Source organism: Drosophila sulfurigaster, chromosome X, assembly GCF_023558435.1.
Source record: "Drosophila sulfurigaster albostrigata strain 15112-1811.04 chromosome X, ASM2355843v2, whole genome shotgun sequence".
NCBI lineage: Eukaryota > Metazoa > Arthropoda > Insecta > Diptera > Drosophilidae > Drosophila > Drosophila sulfurigaster.
The window spans coordinates 9,942,962-9,963,894 of record NC_084885.1 but is presented as its reverse complement, the minus strand read 5'-3'; the positions used below and the strand labels follow the sequence as shown (position 1 = coordinate 9,963,894).

Below are 20,933 nucleotides of genomic sequence, written 5' to 3'. Positions count from 1 at the left end.
ATGAAGGTAGTTTTTATAAAAATCTAAGATAATATTAATCTAAGATATAATATAACATATATTATAAGATAATAAGATATTAGTTTCTAGTTTCATACATATTATGATATCTTATTATATTAAAATATATATTATATATTATATCTTAGATTATTATATCGCTTTAAACTAGACCTAATATAAAAGTCTATATAATAATCTAAGATGTAATATAACATATATTATATTATATTATATTATACTACATCTTAGATTTTTATATCTTCTTATATCGCTTGAAACTAGACTAAAAATTTTCATTTGATTTCTTTATTGCACATTTTGTGTGTTTTTCTTTAGATTTCTGTGTCAATCTTAAGTCGAAAAACTTTGTGACCTTAGCGAAGTCTCTTAAAAAGTGGGAGAGAGAGAGAGAGAGGGATGGCGCAATATTTATTGTGAGCATAATGTTTTTAGTAGTTGCCAATTGCACTTTGTTTGTCCCATTTGCCGTTGTTTGTCCTGCGGCAGCCTTGAGACAACTCTCTAAGAATAAGAGTGTGTGTGTGTGTGTGTGTTGTGTGTGTGTGTGTGAGTGTGTGTGTCTTAGCTTCGCTCTCGCTTGCACACACACACACGCACACTTCTCTGGCTGCTGCTTTCGCTTTCTCGATTGTAAAAATATTATTATTATTATTTTGCCCAAAAATCCTTCACAATCCTGCTTCCCCTCTGCTTCTCTCCCCGCAAACTTGTTCGCCTCAGTTCATTAACATTGACAGCGCATCCTTTCTCTCTCCCTCCAACTCACTTCATTGCATTCATAAAAACAAATTTGGTGGCAACCCTGTTTCCCCCTTCCCCCTCTTCCATCACCCTCCACACTCTTCACATTTGTCACGCATCTAATTAAAATAAATGCAAAAAATGCTGCCGCGCAACATGTTGCTAAAGGAGCACACGCTCTCTCCCTTTCCCTTTCCCTCTCTCCCTCTCCCTCTTACACTCGCACTCACACTCAAAAGTCTCGCAGTCTCACTCACACACACACACACACACACACACACACACACGCTCTCTTTTGGCTGCCAAACTGCATTCAGAGAGAGAGAGAGAGTGAGAGCGCCAAAGAGCAAAACGCAGCGAAGTCGCGCTGCCGGCGTCGACGTCGACGTCGACAAGTGTGCGACGCTGACAGCGGCCGAAAACGCAACGAACAAAACGAGCAAAACAAAAAATGCAAAACACACACAGAACGGTGTTTTTTTTTTTAGGCAAAGCGAAGGGCAGGCAACAATAGTAGAGGGAGAGGGAGGGGGAGCAGCAAGTGTAACGCAGTGCATGTGTGTGTGTGTGTGTGTGTGTGTGTGTAGCTGAAAAAAAAGTGTCCGTTAGTCATTAGGCGTCGTCGTCGTCGTCGTGGGGTCGTGAGTGCAACAGACTTGAGTGCGATGTAGGGTGGATGGAGAGAGAGGGTGAGAGAGGGAGGGGGTAGGGGAAGGGGGTTTCAGCTTGGCTTGTGTGAACAAAGGAAACCCTTGGCAACGCAGGCCAACAAAAAGGAGCGCAAAAAAAGAAACGCAAAACGAACGCCAAAAGGACGAAACTTGTCTCGGCTGCGACGTCGACAGCGACAGCGACGTCGACGTCGATGTCGAGACGCGTCGTCTGCGTTCTATGTGTCTGTGTGTGTGTGTGTGTGTGTCGGCCGTTGGGCCTTGCACATAGGCACAGAGTCCATTCAGACGCCCCCTTCCACCACCCCCCTCGTCTAGCAACCCCGTTGATGTTGTCGTTGCCTTTTTGGAGTCAATGTCTGAGTTTATTTGAGTGTTGCGTGCTACGCGTCTGTGTGTGTGTGTGTGTGTGTGACTGTCTGTGTGTGTGGCGACTGCGTGCTGGTCTCTGTATGGTGAAGGGGGGAGCGGGAGGGAGCGTGCGTTGGCAGCCCAAAAGGGGTTGCTGACGTTTTGCCCAAAAACAAATTCGAAGCAGTCGAAAGACGAAGAAGAAGAAGAGTGAGGGTGAGGGTGAGAGAGAGCGGGGGGTGGGGAAGGGAGACGGGGGGATAACTGTAATGTCTTGCATTTCGATTTTATTGAGCAAACAACGAATTCGCAAATAAAAACAAAACCAACGATGAAAATGCAAAACAACAAAACGCAACGAGAGCAACATGAAAACAAGCAAAAGCGAAGCGGGGGGGAGAAGAATGGGGAGTAGGCGAAAAGGAAGTGGGGAAGGAGAAGGAGAAGAGACGCGACTTGTGGTTGCGTTGAATAATAAAGTGCGAGCGAGATGCGAGAACAAAACAAATCAAAACAACAAACATGATCTGCTGCATCAGTTGCTGTCAAACCGCATGCAGCAGTGCTTGCTAAACCATAAACCCGCAGGGAAGTGTTTTACAATCGCAAAACAAAACTTAAAAAGCGATTTGTACTATTTTTTTTTTAGTTTTTTTTTAATTACTAATTTTATTGATTATCAAATTAAAAAAAAAAGCGATTTGTACTTTTTGTTAAGTTTTTTTTTTAATTACTAATTTTATAAATTATAAAATTTAAAAAAAGCGATTTGTACTAATTTGTATTTGTACTAATTAATTACTAATTTTACAAATTATGAAATTAAAAACAAAAACAAAATGTACTATTATTTAAGTTTTTTTCCAGATTACTAATTTTTTAAAATATAAAACTAAATAAAGCGATTTGTACTTTTTTTTAAATTTTTTTTTCAAATTACTAATTTTATAGATTATAAAATTAAATAAAGCGATTTGTACTATTTTTTTTAGTTTTTTTTTTAAATTACTAATTTTACAAATTATGAAATTAAAAAAAAAAACAAAATGTACTATTATTTAAGTTTTTTTCAAATAAATAATTTTTTAAATTATAAAATTATTAATTATAAAATTAAAAAAAGGAACGATATGTACTATCTTTTTTTTAAGTTTGAATTTTCAGATTACTAATTTTTTAAATTAAAATTAATTATGAAATAATACATAATTTCACATGCGTCATATTTGTTATCAATACACTAAAGAAAATACCGAAACTTTGTTTCTTTTTAGTAAATTAATAAACTTGCATATTTAAAATCATTTTGCTAAAGTTTTGCCAATAAATAATAAAATAAAATAAATTATACGAATACATATATGATTATAATTTATAAACAAAAATCGCAAATAATTAATTTTATTTTTTATGGAATTTTTATATATTTTATTTTTCATTTTATGGTTGATAATATAATAAAAATTAATTATTTAATGTATTTTACAAGATTTTATTATTTTTTTGCGATTTTTTAAAAATTGTAATGAGAATAGATTCGATAAAAATAGTAAAATTAGCAAAAAAAAAACAAAAATTGCGTTTAAGAATTAATAAATGTTATCTATTATTAGACAAATTTGTTATATATTAAAATGTTTTGTAATTAATTTATAATAATAAATAAGCGAAGAAATTATGCTCTAAAAAAAAGTTGTAGATTTATCCATAGTACTATGAAATTATTTAATATATGACCCAAGTTCTTATTATGTTAATAAAAAAACAAATCTTTCAGTTTTAAAACCTAAAAAATAATAATATCAAAAATATATATATTTTTTTTTTGTTATTATGTACTACTTATGTACTTATGTACTACATATAAATATATAACAGTGAAAACTCAGGATGGGAAATACACAAAAAGAAGTGTCCGCGCTGCGAGTTTTCACTGTATTTAATTAATTTTTCCATATAACTTAAATCTATTTTTTATGCATTTTTTATATTATACTTACTAAATATTGTAAATCAAAAATCATATTATTTAAAAATTATAAATATAAAATGAAATAATCTAAAAATATAATTCTAATGTTAATTAAAAAAATACAAGAATATTAATATTTAATGAAATAATTTACAAATGTAATTCTAATGTTAATTGAAAGCTTTTAATCATTAAAATATAAATATTTCATAATTTCATTCATTTCCACTTTGAATCACAAAAAAAAACATAAAGATAACAATAATAAAAGATTTTTCCAGTAGCAAATTGTATTTCATGATGAAGGGCAATACAGTTTGAAAAGCGCTGTACGCGTAAGCTTTGCCAGGCAGTGGCTCGTCAACTGTTAGTGAGTGATCAATTGCTACTCAAACTGTGGTTTTGCATGCGTATGCTTGGCAGCAGTGCTTGTCAAAGTGTTGCGCGCAGCGAGTGCACGCTTTGTATGCGCGCAGCGCTTGTCAAACTTTCGCCACGATCGCCGAGCAGCAGCAGCAACAACAACAACAACAGCAACAACAACACAGGTGATTAATTATGTCGTTTGTCTGCCCAACTCAGCAGCAGCACAATCCTCCCCCAACTGCTGCCCTGCCCCCCCTCTCTCTGACCAACCACCTCTTCATTGCAAAAATGTTGTGCGAATTTGTCGGTTAAGTTGTTGTTGTTGTTGTTATTGTTGTTGTTGTTGTGCTCATTTCTAGACTCATCGGGGGCCCCTAGCGAGATATCTGCGCGAATCGCGTTTTTTTTATTTTTTTTGCTCATTTAATTTATGTTTTTCTTTTTTTTTTGTTTCTCTACTTTTTTTGCGAGCCGAAAAAGTTAACTTGTTGTCCGTGTGTGTGTGTGTGTGTGTGAGTGTGCTTTGTGTTTTCTAATTTTTTTGCACACTTTTTCTATGCCATGTGCTTCTCTCTCTCGCTCTCTCTATATGCGGGTCTCTGTGTGCGTATGCCTGTGTGTGTTTGTGTGTGTGCGTTTGTTGTTGCTATTTTATTTGCTAATTTTTTCGCACGCTCAAGCAGCGACAGCAACAGCAGCAACAGCAACAACGACGACGGCAGCGACGCGTTGGGATCTCTTTGGCACACACTAGCAAGCAGGTGTGTGTGTGTGTGTGTGTGCGTAAGTGAAGCGACAAAAGAGAATTCGCAAAATGGCAAAGAATGCTTCGCTTCACTCACTCACTCATACGCTTGCCTTGCCTTTGCCTTTGCTTTTGCCTTTGCTCTCACTCACTCTCTGCTTGCTCTCAGAATTTTTGGCGACAGCAACATGTTGCTAAAGAGCTGTGCGAAAATGAAAAAGGGGAGCTTGGCAACATTGCTGTTTGTTGCTGCTGCTGCTGCGACGTCTGCTGGAGGATCTCGCTCACTCTCTTTCGCTCTCGCTCTGTCGTTCGCTCTCTGCGAATGCAACTTTTTTGCAAGTGGCGACGCGACGTTTTCACTCTGCCGCCACGTATGCATGTGTGTGTGTGCAGTTTGCAAAAAAATTTTGCGCTGTCGCTGCGTGTGTGTGTGAGTGGAGTGTCTGTGTGTATGTTTGATTTGGTTTGCTTTGGTTTGGAGCACAGCGACTGCGAGTCTCTGCCGCTGCCGCCTCCGCTGCCGCTGCTGCTGCTGGTGTTGACGTCGCGTCGCTTCAGCTCAGAGTTGTTCAGTTTGTTCATTCGGTTGTTTCGTTTGCTCCTCGTCGCTTGTGTGTGAGTGAAGCGCTAAGAAAATCTAACTACAACAATAACAACAACTACTATTTTTTTTGTTTTTTAATAATATTCTAAACTCGAAATTGCGTGGCTAATAAAATATCCCCTCTACAAAAAAAAACGGCTAAAAACGGCTAGTGCAAAAATCATCAACACACAAAACAAAAAAAAAGACGAAACGAAATTTGTTTTTTTTTGTTGTTCCAACTTTCTTTGTGAGATCGTTGAGGGTGGCTCCCCTTCCCCCTCCCCCCACTGCCTTTCTTCGCATTGCGTTGCAATTCTATTTTGGCGGCTTTCTTTGCGCTCTCTCTCTCTCACTCTCTCTGTGAGAATCTTCTGGAAATTATGTTCAAATTCTACAAAAATTCTTCGACTATCATTTTGTTTGTTCTTTACCGTTATGCGCTTCTAATTCTATATGTATTTGAAATTACGCAATTTATTGCATTTTGTTGTTGTGTGTAAATTTCAGAATATTGGCATAATTGTTGATTTGTTCATTAATAATTATTTTTCGTGTGTTTCACGCGCCTTGCGATTCATTTTAGCCGTTGATTGGCTCGCACTAAACACACACACACACACGCACACAAACAGAAAGACGCACACACACCAACATACAGTTGGACATGCACTGAGAGCAGCGTCGCAGTCGCAATCGCAGTCGCGTGTGTTACGCTCTTTTTTTGGTTTTTTTTGTTGCTTTCGTCTTCTTCTCTTCTGCTTGTGTGGGCGGCCAGCATTTAGGGGTGGAGAGCAGGGAGAGCGCAGCTGCAGCTGCAGCGATGCGTCGACGTTGACGTCGGTTTTGAGCGTCGCTTAGAATCGTTGTTGCTCGTGTCTCCGCTGCTGCTTCTTCTTCCTCTTCGTTTTTGCATTCTGCTGCGTCTCTCTGCGTGTGTGTGTGTGTGAGTGTGTGAGCCTGTCGCGCTGCCGCCGTTGACGTCGCGTCGCAGCCTGCCGCGTGGTCCGGCGACGTTCAACGTAACGTATCGAAAACGTATTGAATCATAACAGATCCGCACGTTGTCGCGCACAAACGCAGCTCGCGGAAGAAGCAACAACAACTTCGAACAACCAACAACCGACAACCGACAACAAAACTCATATTCAAAAATATTTCAAATTATTAAACACAATTCTCTTAAATCGTTTCGTTCAAGTTGTTGCGCCTTCTCACAAATAACAACAACAAAAAAAGTAATTCAATTTTGAAAATCAATTTTTTAACTCAACTCAACTCCAAAAAATTCTTAAAAACGCGTCGCGCGCGCCTTAAAAAAAAATAAAAAACTCATTTTCTCTGTTTTTTTTTACTGTGTATTTTCAATTGCCAGCAAAATTTTTTTTTTTTACTGTTTGTGTTGTGCAAAATATATTGGAAAATTTGCAAATAAAAATCGAAAATAGAAAAAATCAAATTCTAAGAAATATATATGTATATAAAAATGCAAATTTTTCATCTTCAAGTGCAAATCAAAAATATTTAATAATAATGAAAAGCTCTAAAGCAGTGGAAAAGTGAAAATAAAAAAACGTTTTGCAATATTTTCTCATCTTGTTTATTTTTTTTTGGAAATTTTTTTTTCTTCTTTGAAATACAAAAGTGTTTTTTGTATTGTATTTTTTCGATCTCTGGAAAGTGTGTTGAGATCGTGACAAGAAGAAGAAACAGAAGAAGAAGAAGCAGCGAACAAAGTGAGAGACAAACGCTAAACGCATGCGAAAGAGAGAGATAGCGAGAGTGAGAGTTACGAAGAATAAGAAGAAGACAGACAGACTAAATTGCCGTCGGTATTTTTTGGTTTTTTTTTTGTCGTCTTAAAAAAAATATAAATGGAACACAACCAGGACATTGTTAAATTTTTATTAAAATGTGCAAAGTTTCTAACGAACTAAACAAACAATAAAAATATTCAACTTAAATTGCGATACTCAAAATTTGAAAAAGTTTCATGAAAATCAATTAAAACAAAAAAATAGCAGTTAGAATAAATTGTGAACTTAGTTGCCAGACTTGAAAACAAAATTATACAAAGGAAATTTACTATAAAAAATGGAAAAAGAAAGAAAATCTTAATGTTGCAAGTTTATTAAATATAATTAAATTTGATTTTAATTAAATTAAAAGAGGAAAAAAAATAATTACAAAATTACAAAAGAATTGCAAAATTTATATTCTAGATTTTCCAAGTTTTTATCAATATTAGTCATTTTTTTGTAATAAGTTTTGTGTCTGTTTTAAATTTTAAATTTTTAATTTAAAATTTGTTTTGTTTTAAATCAGCAGTTAAATTTTTAATTGAAAAATAATACTAAATTTTATATTTTTATAAAATTTGCAATCTCTTTTGTAATTTTCAATTCCATTTCAAATTTTAGAAATTTCCATTTTAACTTTTAGAATTTTATTTTGTAAATTTTGTTTTTAATAAATTTGCAGTTCAAAATATTAATTAAAAAATAAAATGCTTTACTAAATTTGTTGTTCTTATGAAATTTGCAATCTGTTTTCTAACTTTCAATTTTTTATTTTATTTTAATTTGCAGTTTGCAAATTTGAATTTTATAATATATTTTTTTTAGTACATTTGGTTTTGAATAAATTTGTAGTTGAATTTTGAATTTTATAATATTTATTTTTGTCAAATTTGCAGTTAAATTTTTAATTTACGAAATTTGTTATTTTTATTAAATTTGCAATCAAAACTTTTTATATTTTAAATTCAATTTTAAATAATAATTATTTTCAATGATAATTTTGTTCTTCGACATTTTGTTTTTAATAAATTTGCAAATAAATTTTTCATTTTTTTTTACTAAATTTTGTTTTTAATTAATTTAAAGTTAAATTTAAAATGTTTTTAAACTAAATTTTGTTTTTAATTAGTTTGCAGTTCAATTTTTATAGTGAATTTCGATTTTAACAAATTTGTAGTTGAATTTTTTAGTGCATATTTTTTTTGTAAATAAATTTGTAGTTGCATTTTTTAGTGCATATTTTTTTTTAAAATAAATTTGTAGTTTTAATTTTGAATTTTATAACTTTCTTTTTTTTTTACTAAGTTAGAGTTTGAGAATCGGATTTATATAAAAATAGAATTTTGCATTTTCAACAAATAGTAAAGTGTGGTAAACGAAGTTCACAAAGTGTTTCACAGCTGTGACTAGAAACACACACACACACACACACATACGCATAGAGTAGATATTACGCATACGACATGTGCGCTGCGTTTGTATTAATTTTTGAGTCATTTCCATCGACTGCAGCTGATTTGCGTGCGGCGCTCAATTGAGTGAAAGAGCGCAAGCAGAGAGCAGCAGCAGAGCAGAGCAGAGAGAGAGAGAGAGAGCGCAAAGTGCAATCGTTGACTGCGCTGCCAGCAGCGCTGCTGACTGCATTTTTGCGCTCTTGCCGAAGCGCGTGCGGCGCTCTTAAGTCAAACACACACACACACACACACACACACACACACACACACAGAGTCGAAGGCATAGAAACACACGCACGCAAAGCAAAGCAAAGCAAAGCGAAGCAAAGGCGACGTCGTCATCGTCATCGTCGTGTTGCGTCCGAAGCGCATTCGCATTCGCATTCGGCAGCGACTGCCGACTGCGACGTCGACGCTGGCTGCGACGCTGGCTGCTTTGCACGTTCTTTGGACTTTCGCAGAGATTTCACACGCGATGCGATTGCAGTTCTTGCAGACACTTTCATACGTTCGTTCCTTCGCTCGTTCGTTCGTTCGTTCGTTTGACTTTTTACTGCGGCGGCAACAACAACAACACAACACACGCAACGTGCAACGTGCAACGCGCAACTTGCAACAAACAACACGAATGTTTACTAAATTCTAAATATCAAAAAATTAAAAGTACATAAATTTGAATTTCAACAATTTTGTTTGTTTGTCGCTTTGTTGTTGCGCGCGCAATTTGTGTGTTTGTGTTTGTTTGTTTGTGTGTCCTTGCAACATTGCAACATTTGTGCACTTTTTTTGCTAGTTTTTTTTCTGTTTTGTGTTGCGACGGCAAATGAAATAGTAGAAGAAGAACCAAAACAACAACAACTCTCTTTTTGCAGGCATAAACTCAAAACACAACAAACAACAACAACAACAACAAAATGTTTTATAATAAAATTCATAACAAACACAAGCGTTTTTAAAACAACAACAACAAATTCAAATTTAAATCTACAAAACAACAACATCTCAACTCAATAACAACAACTGCAATGCAACAGCAACCACAACAACAACGGAAACAACAAAAGCAACAACAAAAGCAACAACAACTAAAGCAACATCAGCAGCAACAACTGAAACAACTACGACAACAACAACAGCTACAACAACAACAACATCCAACAACAACTAAAACAACAACAACAAATGCAATTCTTCAAGTGTGTGTGTGAAAAGAACAGCAACAGCAACAGCAACAACAACAACAACAACATTTGCAACTGCAACAAGAACAGCGGCAGCAACAACAACAACAAAACTTGCAACAATTTTCATGTCTAGTTTTGGGTTCTTTTCTTTTTTTTTTGAACAATCCTCAAAATCAACATCAACAACATCAACAACAACAACAACAAATTGCAACGCCCCCAACAACAAATTGAACTTTGAACTTTCCAACAACAACAACTAAAAGAAAATGCAATGAAAATTCGAAGCAGACAAAACACACGGAAAATTTAATGAAGCTGCAAGATTTTCATTTTCCATTTTTTTCGTTCATCAACATTTAAAAGTTTTTCGGCAAAAAAAAAACAAAAACAAAAGCGAAAAAAAACTCCCCTCCAAAAACACAAAAAAAAAAAAAAAATAAAACGCAAAACGAGGAAAAATTTATAAATTTTTTCAGAAAGAACAAAACACGAAAAAATTTTTGTTTTGGTTGTGCATGCAAAAAATTAAAAAAAAATTTCACTTTTCGAACAGTTTTTTAAACAACAACAACACAACAAGAAAATAATTTAACAAAAGTAAAACAACAAATTTATAAAAGAAAACAAGAAAATATTCAAAATAAAAAATACAAAAATACAACAAAAAAATTCACACAAATGCAAAAAGAGGCAACATCAAGTGACAAAACAACAAAAACAAATTCAACATCAGCAACATCAACAACAACAAGAACAACAAGAACAACAACAACAACAACATTAACAACAAAGTATTAAACTGCGGTGTTTGGCGTTTATGGTGAGTGCAATTAATTAATTACTATAAATTACATTAATGTTCAGTGTTTGTTGCCAACTTAATTACAATTCGCAGCAGGAAAGAACTTCTCTATAGATATACATATATGTATATAGAGACGTGTTATTAAAAAAATTATGCATAAATATTGCTCTATAATAATAAGGAAAGAGTTGGAAACAAATAAAATATAAAACTAATAAAGAGTTAGAAGAGAATTAGAAAGGAATATAAAATAAATGAAAGTATAGGAAACAAAATTGAGAAGAATGAAATTAAAGGAAGCAGAGATTATAACTTAAATATAATTATAATAAAAAAGAAAAATAAAAGAAGAGATAATAAAATAATAATAAGGAAGAGTTTAGAGATTACAAATTGAGAAAAATGAAATTATAATAAAAAAAAAAAAAAAAAAATAATAATAAGGAAGAGTTTAGAGATTAGTTAGTTAGTTATTAAATAGATACAAATTATGCATAAATATTGGTCTATAATAATAAGAAAAGAATTGGAAGAGAATAAGTTTATAAAGAAATGAATATATAATAGTATAGTAAGTATAGTAAGGGAAAGAGAGACTATAACATAAATACAATTATAATAAAAATAACAAATAAAAAAAAAATAAAATAATAATAATAATAAGTTAGAGCTTAGAGTTTAGTTTAATAATTATACATAAATATTTCTCTGTAATAATAAGGAAAGAGTTAGAAGAGAATAAGTTTATAAAGAAATGAATATATGATAGTATAGTAAATAAAAATATGAAAAATTATATAAAGGGAAAGAGGGAATATAACGTAAATATAATTATACTAAAAGAGAAATACAACGTATAATAAATAATCAAATAATCATTAAGAAAAACTTCGTAGAATTCGAATAAAAATTGTACAAATGAAGGATAGTATAATAAATAAATTAAACAACCTTCATAAATATTATATAAATTAGAGTAGTAGTATTATATAATTGTTTTTGTAGTATTAAAGAGTTAAAACAATAAGTTTTATATCGAAAGTAAAAATATGAATTATTAGATATTATTCAGTAAAAAATAATATATATACGTGAATATTAGTTCAGTTTAGAGTGTTTTAAAGTATACAAGAAGGTTAATCGGTTAACTATATAAATCAAATAATATACATATAAATAAATAAATAATTTCATGAATATCTAATAAACATAAAAAGCTTAAACTGAAAGAAATTTGGTTACAAAAATGTATTTTAATATGATACAATTTTTAGTAAGGAAGAATATAAAACTTATACTTTTACTTTCTGAAATGTTAATGCGAAATAATTGCATTCTTAAGATTACTAGAATATTAGCTGTTATTTAGCTAAAATATTAGATTCAGATTCAGTTTTGTTCCATTTTAAATTCAGAGGTCAACTAGAAAAGGATTACATAAAGAAATTCAACTATTACATATCCAATACACACTTCAGATTGAAATATATTTGTTCAATCGTCTGATCAAAAGTTTATTCTAGACTCGCAAAGAAATAATCTAGAATTTTTCTATATATATTAATTGTTTGTTACTTTTCGCAAATGCAGCGAAAAGTTTTGATGCAAGTTTTGCCATAATTCGCATTTACTTCCCGCATTGTTGTCGCATGGAATGATTGATTGACGGATTGATTGATTGACGGATTGAAGCGATTACAAGAAACGGATGTGCGCTGCAAATATTGCTGAATGTTATCAAATGTGTAACGGAAAACATTTTGTGGGCCAAACAAAAGTGCCGATTACTAAAAAAAAAAAAACAATTTAAAATCAAAAATAAAATGTCTATAAGAAAAAAACTTTAAGCAAATGCGCTTGCTCAGAATTAGGAACTATATAAAAAGTGACTAATTCGTCTTCCGGCCGCCAATCTGAAGAGTTTGCAAAAACGAAAGACGCCGAAAAAAAAGCGAAAAAGTAGAAAATAATTTATATACGAATATATAAAAAAAATAGGTAAATAAATAAATGACGTGTGTTTGGCGCCAGAAGCCAAAAGCCGAAAGTCGAAAGCAAAGAGAGCGTAATTTGAGCTCGTATTCAAATTATTCACAAATCAATTCAGAAATTTCCTCAAGTTTTATTTACAATTGTTGGACAAATTCTTCTCCAAGCGCGGGTTTCATTTCAATATGCTAAACATTTTAAAAATTATATCTACCTTAAAATTAATTATAAATATGTCTACAAAGAATTTTCTAATTATGGTACAAACTATAAAAATCGAAAAAAAAAATAGTTGATGCCCCTTAATTTAATCAAATTTTTATATATTTGTCATACTTTCAATAATGGTATTAAAAATAATACAGTATAAAAAGAATTTTAAAATTATTGCACAGTTCACAAAATTCATCATAGAAACAGTTTCTTTTTCATGAACTTAATTTCGTTTAAATTTGAATAACATTATTATTAATTATTTTAAAAAGATGCATTCAAAAATGCATTAACAAAAATTAAAAGCTAAAAAAGCTACTAAGTTTTCACTTTATAATATACATTTTTATTTATTTAAAAAGTTTGAAAAGAATTTGTATATTTATTATTCATAAATTCTTAAATAGAAATCCATTTGGAAAGAATTATTATAATATTCTTAACATAGAAATTTATCTTTCCTGATTTATTATATAATGAAAAATCTCTTAACATAGAAATTTATCTTATCCTAAATTATTATATAAATTCTAATATAATAAAATAATAAATATAAATTTAGTTTTTCCATTTAATTCTTTTATTCATAAAATTAAAATTTAGATTTTTCTTTTAAAAGGAATTATTATATGGTTCATAAATTCTTAAAACAGAAATGATCTTTGTCATTAAAAAAGAATTCTTTTATAATTCTAAAATTTTACCAAATAGAAATTTATATATTCCATTTAAATAGAATTCTCATATAATTATAAAATTCTTAACATAGAAATTGATCTTTTCAAGAATTATATAATTCATAAACTCTTTAAATTGAAATTTTGTTCCATTTCAAAAAAATGATTATATAATTCATAAAATGTTAAAATAGATCTTTCTCTCTTCCAGAATTATTGTAATTCATAAATTCTTAGTATTGAAATTTATGTTTTATATGATGGTTGATTGAATTGAATTCCTGTTTCTATTATTATTATGTACTCACTATCTTCTTTAATTGAAAGTTTGAGCAAGTTGCTTCTGCAAGTCTGCACTTTATATGTCGACCTCCCGCAGTTCTTGATCTGATCCGATGCCAAAAAGTCTGATGCTAATGATTCTCAACTTGATTCGTTCGCGTGGCGCACACAAAATTTTTCACACCAAAAAAAAAAAGGAGGAAAAAATGAAATAAGAAATAAGGCTGCAAATACCGCTTGCAATTTTGTTGCGAGTTTATTGAAAAATCGCATTGCAATTATAAATATTTATAAAACGCCTACTCACGCAGTTGGAGTTGAAGTCTCTGAACTGCGACTGCGACTGCGACTGCGACTTGATATCGGTCTTTTTTTTCTCTTCTTTTTCTGTCAGGGTATTTTAGGAGTCCGTCTGTCTGTCTGTCCGTCTGCGTCTTCAGCGTTTCGTAGAGTGTGTTTTGGATGCGTGTTGGCGCATGCGCAACTTTGTTGCCATCAGTTTTTTTAGTCTCTTTTCATAATTTTGTGGGTTTTATTTTTTGTAGACAAAACTTCATTGAATATTCGCATAATTGCGTTGTTTTTGCGTTTGTGTTTGCCTAATTTCCTTTTGTGGCTTTTCCGCATGTTCAACTAATGAGCAAATGCAGTTCGAGTGTTTTATTATTGTTGCAAAAGTGCGAAATTATCAACATTTTACAGCTCGTGGCTTTTTTAATAGTACTCCAATCTCTGCTTCTTTCGTCTACTTTCAATGCGTGGCAAAGATAATTACTATTGTTAAAAGCTTGCACAACAATGTCGAATGCGAATCCGAATGCGAAATAGAATAGATTTATGCCCTCAACAACATGCAACAGCAACAGCAACAGCAACAACATCTCCAGCTGTGAGTGTTCCTCACACTAATGAGCACTTCCACGCACAGGAGGAAGCTGCAATCAAAGAGCTGCCGCCAGTGCAACGTTTATGAAATGGAACGACGAAGAGAAAGTGCTGTGAGACAAATATTATTCGAGAAAGGTCAGGCTAGTAAGCAAGTTGAATAAGTAGATAGATAATGCAGCCAGTTGAATGTCTACGAATGGGACAACAAAAAGAAGATGCGATAAAAGAGTAACTGGCAACTGGCAGCCAGTGAAACGTTCACGAATGAACGGTCAAGAAAAGAAAGTTTGCCGAAAGAAGTAAAACCACAAATAGGGAAATATCTTACTATCAAATGTAATTTAAGAACTCAATTGAAATTAACAACTGGAAGCCAGTGTGACGTTCACGAATGAAAAGGCCAAAGAAGAAAGTGACAAATAGAGAAATGTCTACTACTAACAAATTTAGTTAAGTTAAGGAATTGTCTAAATAAACAACTGGCAGCCAGTGTAACGTTCACGAATACAGCGTGAAATAGTTTGATTGCTGTTGGAGCGACAGCTACAAGCGATTTACAATATTTATATATAGAGGCGGATGCATAAAACTTTTTGTTACAAATTGAAAGGACACCAGAGAGAGAGAGAGAGAGAGGGAGTGTGGGAGTGAGAAGGCAGTGTACAAATCAATATAATCCAGACAGTTGAAATAAAACTACATTGGAATATTACGCATACGCCGCATAGTACGTCGCGTCGGTATAAAATATAAAATACGAAAAAAGTCAAACTCAAACTCAAACTCGTCTCGAACTCGAACTCGAACTCTCCAACTGCAGCAGCGGCAAATTAAACAATTTTTAGATTCGTCCTTTTTTTTTGTTTTTTGGCGATTTCCTTTTCTGTCTGGCATCAAAGCAAGACACACAGAAACACACACTCATATCGGAGTGTATATATATATTTGGTATATATAGAATACGTAAATATGTCTATATTTGCATTTGACAAAATAAGTGTGTGCAAGCCCTTCGGTGTTGTATCCATTGGATCTGTGCAGCACCAATAAAAAAACAACGAGCAAGAAAGCTACAGTTGAGTGTGCTCGACTGTGAGATACCCGCTACTTGTTGAGAATAAAAGTAAGACAGTGCGGTATTTATTTTAAAATATATCATATTAATGTACTTCAAAAATACTATAAATATACCAATAGCTTTATTTGGTATTTATAGTTTTATTTGGTATATACAATAATTTTCAAATATACCAAATTTATATACCACAAAACCCTAAAAATATATCAATTGCTTTATTTTGTATATATTGATAAGGAAGCAAAGCTGTGCGGTATTAATATTTAAATATATGTATACCAATTTAATATACTGCAAAAATTGTAGAAATATACCAAAGTCTTTATTTCGTATATTGACAAGTTAGCCAAATAGTACAAAATTAATTTTTAAATATACCAAATTTATATACAACAAAACGCTAATAAAATACCACATTTAAATATACCACAAAAACACTAAAAATATACCAATTGTTATATTTGTTTGAAGCAATACGGTATTATTATGAAAATATACCAATTTTATATATAACATAAACACTAAAAATATACCAAATGCTATTTTAGGTAGATTTATGCGATACTACATTAAAAATATACCATAGATTGCAAAATATACCAGATTGCCAGACAAACCCGTAGTAATTAGGCGCTTTTTCCCCATACGAAAGTATTTCTTAAATAACTTCTACAATTTTTATGTGAACGAAACGAAATTTTTAGGATTCTTAAATACTAGCGTTATTATTGTATGTATCAAAAATCCTAGCTCTATCTTTAAATGTAAGATTTGTGGGGTCGGAAGTGGGCGTCGCAAAAGTTTTGTATCAAACTTGAACTGCGTGCAAAAAATTATAGCTCTATGTTTTATAGTCTTTGAGAACTAGGTGTTAATACGGACGGACAGACAGACAGGCGGACAGATAGACATGACTATAACGTCTCAGCTGTTGATCAAGAATATATATACTTTATAGTATTCGAGATGTCTCCTTCAGCCTGTTACGCGCATTTCACAAAGTTATCATACCCTTTTACACTTTGGGTAGCGGGTACAATAACCGGCAACAAACAACACTTTGGGGCCGCGTCAGGTCAGGCATCAAGAACCTGGGCAACCTGCCTACGACGCATTTGCAACGTGCAACGTGCAACCTGCAACCAGGCAACAACAACAACAACAACTGGGTGGTGGGTGGCAATGTAATTTGGCGGCGTTTTTCGGCTCGTCTTTTTCTTCTTTATTTTTTATTTTTGTGGATTGCTTCTGTTTTTTACGCTTTTCGCATTTCTCATTTCGCATTTCGAAACTCGCACTTCAATTAATCAGACGCTGCAGTCGCAGTCGCTGTCGACGTCGACGTCGACGTCAACGTTGCAACGTCGTGTTGCAAGTGTCGAGTTGGAGTCGCCGCCGCCGTTTTCTGAACGTTTACGTTGCTTTTTGTTGCTATTTGCTATTTGTTGTTTGTTGTTTGTGCTCTCTTTCTCTCCCTCTCTCTTTCGGACTGTGCAAATAAAATGTGTATATTTTCTTCTTCTACTTTTTTTTGTTTAGCATTTTATGCCAGTTTTTTGATGTCGCTTTTGTTGTGCGTCTGCTGCGATTTCATTTCTTTCTTTCTTTCTATTTATTTTGCTACGTTTCGTTGGCAATTTTGTTGCTTGTCCTGCTTGCAAGCTCTTCTGTCTCGCTTCAAAACTGCAACTGTACGCATTCCGCTTCTTCTTCTCCTTCTCCTTCTTCTTTCATCTTTCATCTGAAACGCATCACAAAATATTGTGCAACAAAATGTAATTAAAGCGAATTTTATTTTGCAACTCTTTATTTTTTAGACTTTTGGACATGGATTTATTAATTTCTAAATTGCATTAAAGAAAACAGTTGATAACATTGAAAGAGATTTTATTTTAGACCTTTTTCTTGATAAATTTTCGTTTCAAAATTATTGTCAAATTTCAAGCACAGAACTTAAAGACATAAAATCATAGACTTAATTAACAAAATTTAAAGCAAATACGTGTCACATAAAATAGAAAAGTAATTAAGGCAAATTTTATTTTACAACTCTTTTGAGTGCAGCCAGTGTAACGTTTACGAAGTGAAATTCTATAAATTGGTTAGCTAAATAAATATTAGTGATAGATAACAAAAGCAACTATCAATACAAAAAAAAAGAAAGATACATGAGGTTTTCATAATAGCCAGTTTAACGTTTACGAATGAAACACCAAAAGGGAAGTGCTCTGAAATATATGGTAGATAGACATATTTGTTATTAAATGCTTTCATAACTCTTGTATTTGACTATACAAAACGTAAAGCAACCAGTGTAACGTTTACGAATAGAACGCTGAAGCAAAAGTACTTCAAGTGGGACAAGAAGTCATATGTAATAGAGTGAGCTAGATTTAATAATCGAATGAAAAGAGAGCAAGTCTGTGCTACGTTTATGAATGACCATCAAAAGATAACATTTTGAACTGGCTAAAAGAAAAATATTGAAGAAATGTGGCGCTGCCAAAATAGTTTTTGCTGGCAGCCAGTTTAACGTTTACGAATGAAACACCAAAAGGGAAATGTGATGTTAAAAGAGACATGGGGAAGAAACTCATGAAGATAATGTGTGATCAAACATAGAAGAAAACTTTTGTTTGCAGCCAGTGAAACGTTTACGAATGAAACACCAAAAGGGAACTTTAACATATGAATAAGCACAGAACACATCAACACAGACTTAACAAATAGAATTCTTTACAATTGAAATGCATGAATAGCAGATAAAATAATGAAAATGAAGGTTGTGCTTTGTTGGCGTGGCAACTTGCCACAGAAAGTTGCAAGCTTAGCGTGCAAGCTATCAAATCTCTTTCGCTGTCTTTGGCGATTTTAGTCAGCGACTTAGTTTGGGTTTAAGTCACAGTTTAAGTCAGCTTGCAATTAATCTCGTTGTCGGTTTATGTGGCACAACAAATGTGAGTCTGAGTGTGTGTGTGTGTGTGTGTGAGTGCAACACGTCTGTTGCATTCACAGTTCATAATTCAGGATTTGTTGAGGCGCCCACGCCCAAGCTAAGCGCAAAACCAAAAGGCAAAATGCAAAATGCAAACGGCAGCTGCAGCTCGACAAGTGTCAAGTTTATGTTGCAGTTGCAGTTGCAAATGCAGTTGCAGTTGCAGATGCAGATGCTACCGGTTTTACACACTATGCAGAGACAGAGGCACAGAAAGAGCGAGAGAGAGCGAGAGAGAGAGAGAGACGAAACGAGATCAATTATGATATAATTATCTGCACTATTGACAGCGGCCCACCGAGCTGCGTGGCACGTTGCCCGTTGCAAGACGGCAAGTGAAATGCGCATGCTCACAAGTGTTGCTTGTCATTATGTTAATTGCATTTAAGCGCCAAGAGATGTCAGTCGAAAGAGGAGAAGGAGAAGGCGAAGGCGAAGGAGAAGAGTGGAGAGTGGAGAAGCCAAGTTGCAGTTGCAGTTGCAAATGGAGCTGGAGAGACGCAGCTTTTATTATATTAACTTGCTGCTGCATATAATTGATGATGATTAAATCAATGCTACCGCAATGCGCAGCAAGCAGCTCAAAAGGGGAAACAGAGACAGAGAGAGAGGGAGAGAAAGAGCTGTCGAGGGGCAACATTCGCATTGTGTAGGCATGAAGCAATGCAATTGAAGCGTGTGCTGCATGCTGCATGCAGCATGTGGATGCTGCACATATTTCATTTCCTCCCCTCTCCTTCACTTCACTTCACTTCGCTTCAGTTTCAGGTTTCTGCTTCTGTGGCCGCCCTTTTTTGAGCATCTGCGCATCTGCTCCCGGTTTAATCTCTGATTATGTAATCTGTGTGGCATGCACCTTACCTTAACATGCCCCAACTCAACTCAACTCAGTTCATCGCACCACATCTTGACTTTTGATCTAGTTTCAAATGTGTTCTCAACCTTTATTTCAGGGCGTTGATTGACAATCAATCATACAATCAATTGTGAATTTGAAGCATTATTAGGGTGACCATATTCATGTTCAATATTTCCAACAATCTTAGAGATTTCAATTAAGACAATTTTAATCAAGTCAATAATAAATATTGAGCTTTATATAAAACTACATAAATGTGATCTCATTTGAGATTAAAATGCTTTATTAAGGTGACCATTTTTGTGATGATTATGCAGACTAATCTTAAAGCAATATTTCGAGTGACTTTAGTCAAAACAAAATTTGCAAATCACATTTTAATACGCCATAAGATTGATCACAATAAAAATTGAAATGCATAAGGTTGCATTATTAGGTTGCCCATATTTGTGAATTTGTAAAAATGTATGTTAAGGCTATAATTAAGTGTATTGAGCGAAGAAAACAATTGCTAAAGTCAATCAAATGCAACATGATATTTAATGTTATTTTAAGGTGACCGTAATCAATATGGCTATACGGCTAAATCGTGTAGGCATAATTAGAGTGACCTTAACTTGGAGTCTAAACTTTGAACAACAATTTATAAGCTTAGGAGTGACCACACTTTAAATTGGAGTTCACTCTTAGAGCTATCACATTTGGAATTAAACTGCATTATTAGAGTGACCATATTTAATAGTAATTGCAAATTGGTAAGAATCTTTAAATAATGAGGTATAGTAATATATATGAATTAAATGACATTTAAAAGGATCATAATAATATTAGAGTGACCATATTCCAATTTAATTTAAAGCAATATAATCCATAAATTGTCTGAAAAAGTTGAAATGAGTTATAAGTTATTAGTTATGTGGAGTACTAAGACAATTAACTCTCGCTCTCTGTGTACTGCATTATTAAGGTGACCATAATCGACGTTAATGTGCTTCAGGGCAATGGCGATAATGATTTGGGTTAATTGAAATTGCTCAATTGTCAAGCTTAATTTAATGTGACTTAAGAGTATCGGCAAACTTGATTAAGGTGACCATAGTTTAATTTATGAAGTTACAAATTTGTATGGAATAACATTTGTTACTTATGCTAATGGCTTTTGTCTTGTATTTAATATTATAAAATAAAAAGTGCAACAGCTGGCACTGAACGCTATAAAAGGGAGACCGAAGTTGACTTCTCGTTAGCTTT

At 33.1% G+C, this 20,933-nt stretch overlaps 1 protein-coding gene across 6 annotated transcripts in view; it reads left to right on the top strand.

Annotated features, from left to right (window-relative positions):
- Positions 1 to 5,453: 5,453 nt before the first annotated feature.
- Positions 5,454 to 20,933, top strand: part of LOC133849225 (pneumococcal serine-rich repeat protein) — a 198,756-nt gene continuing 183,276 nt past the window's right edge. For 2 of the 6 annotated variants that reach the window (XM_062285149.1, XM_062285148.1), the window contains exons 1-2: positions 9,119 to 9,217; positions 9,582 to 10,716. The gene's annotated coding sequence lies outside the window, so the exon portion shown is untranslated. Of the gene's footprint in view, positions 5,489 to 8,634; positions 9,218 to 9,581; positions 10,717 to 20,933 lie in introns of those variants that run through there. The other 4 variants (XM_062285145.1, XM_062285146.1, XM_062285144.1 and 1 more) reach the window with 4 other exon arrangements.